Source organism: Malus domestica, chromosome 17 (assembly GCF_042453785.1).
Source record: "Malus domestica chromosome 17, GDT2T_hap1".
Taxonomy (NCBI): Eukaryota; Viridiplantae; Streptophyta; class Magnoliopsida; order Rosales; family Rosaceae; genus Malus; species Malus domestica.
The window spans coordinates 14,158,024-14,171,629 of NC_091677.1; the positions used below are offsets into that span (position 1 = coordinate 14,158,024).

At 37.6% G+C, this 13,606-nt stretch overlaps 1 pseudogene; it reads right to left on the bottom strand.

Annotated features, from left to right (window-relative positions):
- Nucleotides 1-1,588: 1,588 nt before the first annotated feature.
- LOC114822442 (agamous-like MADS-box protein AGL61) lies at nucleotides 1,589-3,302 on the bottom strand (annotated as a pseudogene).
- Nucleotides 3,303-13,606: the final 10,304 nt, after the last annotated feature.

The following is a 13,606-nucleotide window of genomic DNA, read 5'->3' on the forward strand; positions in this document are numbered from 1 at the left end:
CATACCGATCACAACTCAAGCATATCATACTAAATCATTTAGAAAGAAAGTTAAAATATGACATGCATGATACATACAGAGTGGTATCATTACAAATTCCATTCAATGAGTCAAAGGGCTAACAAGACAAATCTGTAAATTGCATATTTTTCATATAAACTCCACTAGGGAATCACCAGAAGTTACGATGTTGAATGAGATCTAACTGAAAACAAAACCCTGGAGTCGCCTCCTAAAATAAATTAACCGAAAATTTGGGGCCTTTCAGTTCGTAATTTAGAACAATTCTCAAAATGAGATGATTAATCTAAATTATCATTCGGGTAATCTATATATGTACACACATATGTGTGCTTATAAATCGATGGACGAAGATAGTGAGGAGATGAGTGAAGAGTCATACCTGATGATGACGATTGAAAGCGGGTGAGACGGCGGAGGTGGTGACAGTTGGGGCGGCGGAGCAACGGAAGAGGAGGATTCAGATGTGTTCTTATTCCTCTCCCTTCGCTTGGCACAGGCTCAAATGAAACAGAAAGATACCAAAGATTGAAAGATTGAATTGAGGTCAGTGGACCCAAGCTTTTCGTTGGTCGAGATCTCTCCTTGCATTCTTGAGGAGATCATCGTCATCGTTTCATGAAGAAATGGGGGAGACAGACCACAACACAGAGATCCATGAAGGAACAGATATCAAACGGAGAAATACTTTGTCGTTAGGGGCAAAATGGGACCCTCATTTTTGGGGCCATTTTATTTGGACTAGTTTAGTATTGGGCTTTGTCCTAACCATTAAATAAAGTTAGTGCATAACTTTTGGTTAATATTCAAAGTTTTGAAGCCCTTTTCATTAGTTTTCCTAAAAAAATTTGATATGGTTTTTCATTCTTATTGTCATACGGTCACGTGATGTTATCAAATCTTGCCCACTTAATTACCTGTTTTTCTATTTTTATGCTTTTGGTCATGTATCTTTGTTCCCGTTGATGATTAAAGTGGTTTTCAAATACCCATTTGATCACGTGTTGGATTTGAGTCGCCCTTTTTACTTATTTCATTCTTGCTCTTGCTCAGTTCTTTTCTTGATGCAGTTCTTCAACCATGGCGTACAATGATTTTTTGATCAGGATTATTGTTTACTGAATTGACACATGATAAGAATGGCTAGAGGATTAAAAACATGGACGGGCGCTTGGCCTATAAACATCTTGGATGTTTACTTGATATCACTGACTACACATTTTTTTTCCCTCTTACCAATCATCAGTCTTTCGCTAAGTTTTACGTATTAACACAAAATTCGGGAGCTAAAACCTAATATGTAAGCTTGTAATTAATGATTCTGCGCTCTAAAGAAATTGACACTGTTGGTAATCATCAGACTAAAGAGTGAAAAAATCTCATCATATTATCCGAATATATTGGCTCTTGGCAACCCAAAAACAAAAACAGGCCAGTCGACAGGAGTCATCTCTGAAGAAATCCGAAAATTTACATACTAATAGTAATACGAGAATTGTTCAACCTTAGCAAGTAGTCTATGATCCAGTGTCATCAAGGTGGAGAAGTTGCACCCGGTCGGGCTGGTCTAGATATTCCTAATCATCTCATTGGTTCGAACCTCCACATTGTGTTTCAACTTGTGCAATGCTTCCATGTACTCCTCTAACTCCTCCAAATTAGTCATCGTTTCAATCGGCTTCTCCCACCAAACCCCTCCTCTTTCCCCATGATCAATAATATTGTTATTATTATTCCCCCGCTTGATCTTCTCTGCCTCCATTCGCGTCCTAGCATTCATGTATTCCTCCACTTGTTTATTACTACGATGCATTATAGTAACTTTCGAAGCATTAGTAGGATGATCTGGTTGATCTGCAGGAAATAAGGAGGCATTATTGTTGGCAAGGTTGCGGTTGATGATAGCGTCGGGGGCAGGGCTGCCGAAGCAGAATACCTGGCCGTAGCTAGACACGACGATCGCCACTACCTCTACACCGGTCAAAACGCTGAGTTCGGCCGTTTTGTTGAAGATAACCTTTTGCACTTGGAGATGGTAACACGACGCTTGTTCTTATCTTCTACTCTCTTGATTTCAATCCTTCTTCCCCCTCTGCTAGCCTTTTTCAGGGCCGGTTCAGAGATTTTTGAGGTCCGGAGCGATGCTAAAAAATATGCCCTCACTTCATATAAAAAAATTATTATTTTTTACACGTAAGACATCGGTAAAATTATATTTAGAAAAACACTTCAAACTCAATAATTTAGTAACACGGAAAAACAAATTTATTTTGTATTGAGAGAAGGAAACAAAAAACTTTAGGCTTATAAGTAGTAGATTATGAATTTTGTATTCCATCTGAACTTTTAAAGTGTTTTTGTATAAATCGTGAGGTATTTTTTCTTATTTACTAACCTCGTCAATATAAGACAAAAAAAACTTCTAATCGTTTAGCCATATTTTATAAATTTATACTGTTATGAAAAGAAATTTGTAAAAATTGAAATTTTGTCTTCCATCTGAACTTTTAAAGTGATTTTGTATAAATCGTGAGGTGTTTTTTCTTATTTACTAACCTCGTCAATATAAGACTAAAAAAAAACTTCTAATTATTTAGCCAAATTTTATAAATTTATCCTGTTATAAAAAGAAATTTGTAAAAATTGAAATTTAAATAAGCACACATGGTGTTTTGAACCCATGCTCTCCTTATTAATTTCAAACAACACAATCACCAGTTCTAGTTAAATTTCTTTGTCATTAAACCAAATTTTATAAATTTATACTCTTATGAAAAAATATATAAATACATCACACTAATAATTTTGGTGCTCCTAATTTTTTTGAGCCCCCAGACAGTTGCACTGCCTGCATTGGGCTTGAGCCGGCCCTGGCCTTTTTCCCACTGATAATATTATTGTTTGTGATTTGGTACCCAATAGTTCTGGCTAGGGATGGGCAACGGTTATGGCAGGAGGGTAAACGCGGTTATTTACCCATAACCGTTTATGCTCATACCCGCATAACCGTTTACCGATTGGGTAATTGCCTAAACGGTTATACTTATACCCATAACCGTTTATAAACGGTTAACCATACCCATAACCGCATACCCATTTAACCGTAACCGTTTAATACTCGTTAACCCATTTACCCTTTTTAATCCATTTATCTTTTTTTTTTACCATTACCCCATTTTCACCTGTCATGTTTTTTAACAACTTGAAAATTAAAAAACAATTGTCATAATTTTATTTTTTATTGACAATTAAACACCGTTATAGGTACATTCATCATACATTTCTGTATTTCTTTATACCATTCCAATAATTGAAATAATAGTTTACGGACGATATTTTTAACTGTTACCAATGAAGGTAATATAATATTTGCTAAGTATTATTGGGTTACGAAAATTGTTTCGAAGACATTTTAGTCAATTTCACGATTACCCACAAGGAATTTAAATTAATTTGGTGAATTCCTTGCGGATGAGTATCATCATTCCTGCAGTAGTGTTATTGAGAGAAGGACCGATGAATTCCTTGCTAATTTATTGGGCTCTAAGTATTATTGGACTGAGAACATGGTTTGTGTTAATTTTACATATATAAAATAAATGGGTAAACGGTTACCCGTTTATAACCGCGGTTAATACTCATAACCACCCATTTAAATTTCACAGGTAAACGGTTATATCCATAACCATTTATTTATCTAAATGGTTACCCAAAACCGTAAAACCATGAAATTTGTTTGTACCATACTTGACCAATCCCGAAACTACTGAGCACCGGTCAATGTTATACCATCAAGGACCCAGAAGAGTTTTCCTCCAACCAGGAGGCCAATCACAGCGCGACACATGTCGACATCAGAAGCCAATCATAGCGGGACACGTGTCAACATCAGAAGTCAATCACAACACGACACGTGTCAATGTCAGAATAAAACTAGAAACTCTCTTCTATAAATAGAGATCATTCTATCACAATATTTCCTAATGTCATTTGTACTAAATCATTCACTAGTACTCACTAAAGGAGAGCTTGTACCTATGTACTTGTGTAAACCCTTCACAATTAATGAGAACTCATCTACTCCGTGGACATAGCCAATCTGGGTGAACCACGTACATCTTGTGTTTGTTTCCCTGTCCCTATCCATTTACTTACTTATCCAACTAGTGACCGGAGCAATCTAGCGAAGGTCACAAACTTAACACTTTCCGTTGTACCAAAGTCCTCGCTGATCTTGCGCATCAACATTTGGCGCCGTTGGTGCGAAATATATAAGCACACAAATTTAACCCTCTTTTTTACAATTGTAGTATAGATGTAAGTAGGGTATCGTTCTAGGCCGGGGATTAGGAGGGATTGCTAATCTATTCTAAATTAATTTAAAAATATTAAACAAGACTCAAGGACACAAAACTAGGCTAAAAACTCTAATAACTCGAAACACACTTAGAATGACTCAAAATAATGAAAACAATCAAATTAGACACTAGGAACTGAAATGGACGGAAATTGAATTAAAAGACTAACAACAATGAAAACTAACTAAATAATATAATTTAATAATGGGGGGGGTTTGGTTTTGACGAGAAGTAAATTAAACTTAAATAAATTACAGAATTGACAAAAGCATGAAATTAAGGTGAAAGGATAGGTGATGGACTAGCTAGAGGGTTCTTCTCCACACATGACACAAATGCAACCTAAATTGATTTTCAGTTGTTCTTTCAATAAATTGTAAATCTCAATACTTCAGATTAACCGTGAACATCACTTTTTTAATCTTCAGTTTTTCCACAAGTTATTAGGTTGGATGATTGCATACGACAACCCAAAACATTCCCTACAAGTTCCCTACATGAATTGCATAATAGAGATACAAGCAAGAATCATTAAGTTCTATGAAAAACATAAGCATTGACGAGACACTCGTTACTATGATTTGCATGAAACTTATGCCAAGAGTTTACTTAACGTGATTGTGACTAGCAACCTTCACTACTTGTGAATATAAGTTTATAACGATTAGGTGAAACTCCCTTATATTCTAGCGTCAAATTCATGCATGTAAATTAAGTATGCATTCTTAATCGACATACAAAAATAAGTTATCAATCAAGCAGTTAAGCAAATTAAATCACAACTCAGAAATCACAACTGAAGGTAATCAATTCATATTACAAATATATTTATGGCTTTGAATTAACCTCTAGCCAAAATAAATTTAGTTACACATTATTAAAACAGAAATAAAATATAAGTTTGGAAAGATTTAACCGAAAGAGGAGAGTGCTTCAGTGCTCTGTCTGCCCAGCGCCCTCTGTTTTCTGTGCGCACTGCTAATCTCCCCCGAGGCTCACGCCTCCTCTGATTGGATACACGCTGCAAGGCAGCTTTTGAATTCCTCTCCTTTCTTTCTCGCTGCCTAAGGCAGCTTGGTGTCTTTTTTTTTCTCTGTGCCCAGGCTTCACGCTGCGCAAGGCAGCTCTCCTTCTCCTCGTGCCTTTCTCTTCTTCTTCTTTCCTTTTTTTTTATTCCTTTTTCGCTGGCAGCTTTCTTTTTTTCATCATTCCATGTCTCCCACTTATTTATTTTCTTATTCTTCTTTCTCCGCACAGTTCGCAAGTCTCTCCCCTTCCTCTTTTATTATTCAATTTCTTGATAGTCCACTCCCTTCCTTTGTTTAATGCCGTGTTGCACTCTGTCTTTTCTCTATTCTTTTCTGCGTTTGAAATTAATCCTACAACAAAATTAACTGTACATTAACACAAAGTAAGGTAAAATGTCACAATTTTAACACAAAAACATCCAAAGACTTTAGAAATGAATGATATAAATGCATGAAATATATGAGTGATCAAATACCCCCAAACTTACATTTTTGCTAGTCCTCTAGCAAAACAAAGAAAACATGAAAAAGTAATAACATGAAAAATATTAGCTTCCCTCTATGTGACCCTCATAGAATTTCATTCAAGAAAACAAATCATCAAGAACCATAGCTAGCATCAAGGAACTAATCCAAGTTTATCTTCCTTATTCAAATATTAGCAGTAATCTTTGAATCATCCTTGAAGTGTAGTGTGTGAGATAGCCATGCTAATGCAATTTCAAAATTTTTATATTTTTAAAATCACCATATGCAAACTAGCAATCTTCTCACGGGATATACACTCAATCACACATGTGTTTAGTTTTAATGTGTTTCGCTCAAAGAATCAAATGTGAAAGTTCTACCATAAGCTTGCATAAAGATCACTTCTCCACAGTCATAATTGCAAAACTTAAATCAAGAGGACTTTTATTGGATGTAATGAGGTTTAAGGAGAGGGTTATTGAAATGAAAGAATAGGTAAACACAAGTTCCAAGCTACATTGCAAGCAATTCTTTTGTTTAGATTTATAAGAACTCAATCTTTCCAGCGATTCTTCTAGCACCTCCAACCACACCCTTAACTGAAACTTGAAAAACTTTTTATTTTCTTTGTATACAATTTTTTTTTTTTAATAAACACATAACTAAATACAAACATGAAATACCCCCACACTTATTCTTTTGCCAAACACCTTCAAAGTACTTCACAAACATTTCTCATAAGACAATCTCACATTGCTCACTAGCTTGCTTGGAAAGGGTAAGGAAAAATGTTTCAGGTATAAGGGTAGACATATCTGGTGATAAGAAATAAAAGGCTCAACATACACGGCTCAAATTGGCAATCTAATGATATCATTTTTATTTGGGAAACATGGTTATTTGGGCCATAGTGGTAAACCTAATGCCTCTATCATTTCCAAGTTCATGCAATCAATGACAAACATTTCGAAAGATCGTTACGCAAGTTCTAGAGATGTATCTCACATAAGTTCATCACACATGAAAGAATAGGAGTGTATGAAAAATGCACACACTTTCAATCAGCTCAAAAACTCACATAGGATGTATATGGTCACTAAATTCACATATGAAGCTTTAAGTCATACTTTAGTTTCACATTAACAAGGCTATGTGCATTTGGTTTTTCAAATATGGTCAAACATGTACAAAACTAACAAGAGAATTAGGAATTTCACAAAACACATGTTAACTAAGTTCTTGATGATCATGGTTCAAATTTGATCCAATTATATCATTGGGTCGGGAAACTAACAAAAATCTAATTCATAACAATAAGGGAAACAAGACAATATTTTTGGATTTTTAAATTTTCCGATTTTAAATTTTTTTTTTAAAAGAAAACAAAACTAATTAAGAAAACAAAAAGCAACAACATGGAAACAAATGAAACTCGTTCGTAGTTGAAGGTACAAAAAAATTTCAATTTGGTCATATTTATACTCTTTACCCCCAAACTTAAACTGGACATTGTCCCCAATGTCAGAAAACACTATAATGCAAATAAAAATAAAATAAATAAATAATAAGAAACAAAATAAAGCAATTGGACTGAAAACTTCCCTAGTTTGCAGTAAAACCAAGCGATGACCCCCCAAGCTAAAATTCTGCAATCAACTTCAAGGGTGGAAATAACCAAAAGTTCCTGCAAAGAAAAGAAATAATTCAGTTAAGTAACGCAAGAAAATGTAAAAAAAAAAAAATTGCAAACGAAAAATTGAAAATCACGATAAAAGACAATGAATAGAACTAGTAAGTGATCATTGGTCGTGCTTGTTGACTTTCCACAGCTTTCCTCTTGAACGGGGTGACACTTAGCTTTTTACTTGCAAGTGATGATTTGATGATATTGTACGGCGAGGCTTTGCTCTTTAGCGAAGGTGCCCTCCAAATGTTGTTGAAGCTTCTCGAGTTCTTGGATTTAACTCGCACTCCTTTTGCTGAGTTCTTCTCTGCTTGATTCTTCTATATGGCAGGCAGGCACAAGGTAGCTGTGTTGGTTTGATTCTTTCTTCAATCTTTCCAAGTGCCCACCTCTTGCTTTCTTTCTCCTTGTCCCTAGCTGAAGATGAATTGGCAAATTGTCTCCACATGCTTCGAGGTATCATTTTCACTTCCCTTACTTGTCCCTCAAGTAGATGTGGTAGACAAAACGGAAGCATAAGATGATGAAGATGAGTACTCGAGAGCAAGGCTAGGTAAGCAATCAGGAAGGGGTTCCAGGCAGTTGGCTCCAGATCGGAAGATTTATACCAAGTGCTGGCTGATTGCTTGCTTTCTCCTTGTCGTAAAACAAAGACAAGGAGAAGGACAGGGAGAAAGCATGATATGAGATACTCTTGCTTTCAACCTTCATGATATGAAATACTTTTGCTCTGGATGGGTTGTTTGCAGGGGTACCCCAAGGAATAAGGAACACTGAGTGACTCGAGAGGGTGTGTTGGAAATACATTCTCGGAGATGAAGAAGTGCTGAGAGGGTGTGCCTTTGCTGTGGAAGGCGAAGGTAGATACTTATAGGACTTTTCTTCACAACCGGAACTATTCCCTCACTCATTGTCGGCAGCCGGTGGATGGATGAATAGTACAAATTACGCGCTTTCTGACAAAGCTGCCCGTAATTTCCGTAAAGCTGCCAGTTGCATGTGACGAGTGACGACACGTCCGGACAAATTGATCTTTTGAAATCCGGGGTTCGGCTCGTGGTTTTTGAGCAAGCCCAACTTTTAAGAAATGAAACGCCTCTTTTGAGAAAAGAATCCGACTTTTGAGAAAGGAGCCCCGACTCTTCGATTTGCGAGAGGACGCCTCTTCGATTTCTGAGGAGCGCCTCTTTGATTTCTTCTTTTAATAGAGGCGTTAATTTTGTTCCACAACACACTTGAGCTCCCTCCTGTAAAAACTCCCTTCTTGCACTTCCAAAATCTTAATCTGTCCGATCTCTTCTTTCTTTACCATTCTGAAAAATGTCTGGCCCTTCCGATCGTCGTTTTGACTTGAACATTGGTGAAGAGGCAGCTCCGCCTTCACCAGACAACATATGGCGCCCATCTTTCATATCCCCTACTGGTCCCCTTACCGTTGGGGCTTCGGTGATGAAGAATGATATGACAGCTGCGGTGGTGGCCCGAAACCTTGTCACTCCTAAAGATAACAGACTGCTTTCAAGACGGTCTGATGAATTGGCTGTCAAGGAGTCTCTGGCTCTCAGTGTGCAGTGTGCAGGTTCCGTGTCCAACATGGCCCAACGCCTATTTGCCCGAACCCGTCAAGTTGAATCGTTGGCGGCTGAAGTGATGAGTCTCAAGCAAGAGATTAGAGGGCTCAAACATGAAAATAAAGAGTTGCACAAGCTCGCACACAGCTATGCCACCAACATGAAGAGGAAAATTGACCAGATGCAGGAAACTGATGGTCAGATTTTACTTGATCATCAGAGGTTTGTGGGTTTGTTCCAACAGCATCTGCCTTCGTCTTCTGGGGCTGCGCCGACTGCTAAAGCTCCAAAGAATCAACCTCTGTTGCTTCCTCCTTCTGTGGCCCCGCCGACTGCTGAAGCTCCGCCGACTACTGAAGCACCACCTGACCAATGAATGCTATTAGTTTACACATCATTGTAAAATATTTTTACTTTTATGTTTTTTTTTAATATGTAAATTAATGTAAAAAGACTTTGTTTAACCTTCCCCCACACTTAAGCTAAATAACACAAACTCACAGAAATCAACCAAATAACACAACTAACTAAACAAAACAAAATGAAAGCAGTAAAGATAAGGGTGTAAGTTGAATGCTTGGGTTGCCTCCCAAGAAGCGCTTGCTTTAACGTCCGCAGTCGGACGAATCTTTCCTTTAAACTCCCCTCGGCTCCAAAGCATGGAATTTATCTTTTAATGGGAGGTGATACTTGAAATGATTCGGCAATGGTTTAAATTCAAGAGTGGGTGCCTGAATCATCAAAATCAGAAACATGTTAGTATAAATTAAAATTAAAATTGGAGAAGATGGCTTACTTTCTTTTTCCGACACAAACTCAATGACAAACACCACATCTTTGAACATTTCCGGGACTTTGAACTTGGCCAGGTTTACTATGATGGTTGTGGCTTGTCCCGTGTTATCAAACTCAACTGCTTTGGGCTTGATTGTCTCATGCACAGCCTCTTGGATGTATTCTTGATATGCTTCAACCACTTCATTTTCTTGAATCCCTTTTCTTGGTGTGCAAGGTTCTTTGAACGTTTCAATACCATCGGGAACTTGTTTTGGTGCACCAAGAATTGGGATATCACTTTGCACCTTTGGAAGAGCTTCCACAATGTCTTTTTCACTCTCTTTGATATTTGGAATCAAAAACCTGCAAGGAAAAAGGACATTTGGTGGAATAATGTTAGAATGAAGTGAATTTAGAACTTCCTCACCTGAGTTGGATGACATAGGGATTTGAGGAGCTTGCAGCAAGAATTCTTCTAAACTGCCCAGGTCGTCCTCCTCCTCTTCTGCTTGCAGCAGCAATTCATCCATGTTCGGGCTGTGTTTGGATGGTTCTGGGACAGCTTCATCCTTCATGTCACCTTCCAAAGTGATGGCTTCATCGATTTCAACTTCTGCTTTTGAATTTGCAATGTTTGAGTTGGAAAGTTCACTTTGATCTTGAATCTGTGCCAAGAATTCCACAATCTGCCCAACTTGCATATCCAATTCGTCCACTCTTTTGACTCGGTCTTGCATCTCCTGGTTTTGATTTTCTACTCCCTGATTCAAAGAGGTGAGTAACTTATTAAGTGTATCATTATCCAAGGACGTACCTGAATTGAATTGGGTTGATTGTTGTGGTGGCTGTGACGGTTCATATGGCCACTGATAGAACTCTTCCGATGGCGGCAATTGTTCTTCTTTTTGTGAACCATGCGTCAAAGAAATTAGTCCTTCAAGAATTTCATTATAATTCACAGGCATACTTTGATTTGATTGGAATTGTTATGGGGGATGCTGTGGTGGCTGCATAGGTCTTGAATAGAACTCGTCTTGCTGCCAATATCCACCTTGTTGAAATTGTTGAGGTTCATCCCACATATAATCTGAATTACCTCTTCAATCTGAATTGCAAGCTTTGGAAAACATGTTGCCCCTTGATTGGTTATGGCCTTGATATCCCCAAACATCTTCATTTGCAGAAAATTGAGGACTTTGATATCCTTGCCCATAGGGCACATCAAGTGTAGGGACACTTGGCATTGTGGTCCGTTCGGCATTATGAGTCAATTGAGCAGTGAGCTGTGCCAATTGAGCTTGAATGGTCGCAATTGCCATGTCTTGCTCTATTTGTACCTAAAATCAAAGAAAGAAAAATAAATCAAATATCAAAAGTAAAATACACAAACACCAATATAAACATAAACAAAAACAAAAATAAAGGGATTAGCAAAGTTGCTAATCCCCGGCAACGGCGCCAAAAATTTGGTGCGAAATATATAAGCACACAAATTTAACCCTCTTTTTTACAATTGTAGTATAGATGTAAGTAGGGTATCGTTCTAGGCCGGGGATTAGGAGGGATTGCTAATCTATTCTAAATTAATTTAAAAATATTAAACAAGACTCAAGGACACAAAACTAGGCTAAAAACTCTAATAACTCGAAACACACTTAGAATGACTCAAAATAATGAAAACAATCAAATTAGACACTAGGAACTGAAATGGACGGAATTTGAATTAAAAGACTAACAACAATGAAAACTAACTAAATAATATAATTTAATAATGGGGGGGGGGGGTTTGGTTTTGACGAGAAGTAAATTAAACTTAAATAAATTACAGAATTGACAAAAGCATGAAATTAAGGTGAAAGGATAGGTGATGGACTAGCTAGAGGGTTCTTCTCCACACATGACACAAATGCAACCTAAATTGATTTTCAGTTGTTCTTTCAATAAATTGTAAATCTCAATACTTCAGATTAACCGTGAACATCACTTTTTTAATCTTCAGTTTTTCCACAAGTTATTAGGTTGGATGATTGCATACGACAACCCAAAACATTCCCTACAAGTTCCCTACATGAATTGCATAATAGAGATACAAGCAAGAATAATTAAGTTCTATGAAAAACATAAGCATTGACGAGACACTCGTTACTATGATTTGCATGAAACTTATGCCAAGAGTTTACTTAACGTGATTGTGACTAGCAACCTTCACTACTTGTGAATATAAGTTTATAACGATTAGGTGAAACTCCCTTATATTCTAGCGTCAAATTCATGCATGTAAATTAAGTATGCATTCTTAATCGACATACAAAAATAAGTTATCAATCAAGCAGTTAAGCAAATTAAATCACAACTCAGAAATCACAACTGAAGGTAATCAATTCATATTACAAATATATTCATGGCTTTGAATTAACCTATAGCCAAAATAAATTTAGTTACACATTATTAAAACAGAAATAAAATATAAGTTTGGAAAGATTTAACCGAAAGAGGAGAGTGCTTCAGTGCTCTGTTTGCCCAGCGCCCTCTGTTTTCTGTGCGCACTGCTAATCTCCCCCGAGGCTCACGCCTCCTCTGATTGGATACATGCTGCAAGGCAGCTTTTGAATTCCTCTCATTTCTTTCTCGCTGCCTAAGGCAGCTTGGTGTCTTTTTTTCTTTCTCTGTGCCCAGGCTTCACGTTGCGCAAGGCAGCTCTCCTTCTCCTCGTGCCTTTCTCTTCTTCTTCTTTCCTTTTTTTATTCCTTTTTCGCTGGCAGCTTTCTTTTTTTCATCATTCCATGTCTCCCACTTATTTATTTTCTTATTCTTCTTTCTCCGCACAGTCCGCAAGTCTCTCCCCTTCCTCTTTTATTATTCAATTTCTTGATAGTCCACTCCCTTCCTTTGTTTAATGCCGTGTTGCACTCTGTCTTTTCTCTATTCTTTTCTGCGTTTGAAATTAATCCTACAACAAAATTAACTGTACATTAACACAAAGTAAGGTAAAATGTCACAATTTTAACACAAAAACATCCAAAGACTTTAGAAATGAATGATATAAATGCATGAAATATATGAGTGATCAGCCGTCTGTGGGAACGACACTTATTCCCACTCTCTTCAGCTTTGCCAAGCTGGTTTGCACCAATCGTACACTCTCTTTTGACCAGGCATCCCTCTCCAACATGGGGAGTGAAGGAAGCCACAACACACAGAATGACATTCCTCTTGCACCTAGTGCGAAGCAACGAAAGAAGGAAGGAAAAATGGTTGCTCTTCAAGCTAAAGTCGATGAGCTAGAAGCTCAGAACAACAAGATAGCAATGAAGAATGAGGTCCTCTAGGAGTAATACGAGAAGCTCTTTGAGACGCTCCACGAAACTAGGCGTACTCAAACACGCGAGCTCGTTGTCCCTGTGGACATCAACCATCATCTGGGTACCCCCCAACACGGAGGGTCACCTCCATTTGACATGGGTATCCCTGATGAGGAGCGAGCTAATCATCAAAACATTGATCAACATGAGACTTCTCTCAACCCAGATGCTTCGATCCGAAGCAGGAGAAGTGGAGGAAGACACCTCATTGCAAAAGGGTTGGAAGGATTGAAAGCCGTTTATCGTGACTGCTGAGACTTCCTAAAGCAATGTCGAGAGAATCCCCTCCACATATGCTCGAAGATCAATGACCTAAGAGTTTCTGAAAGACTCGGTC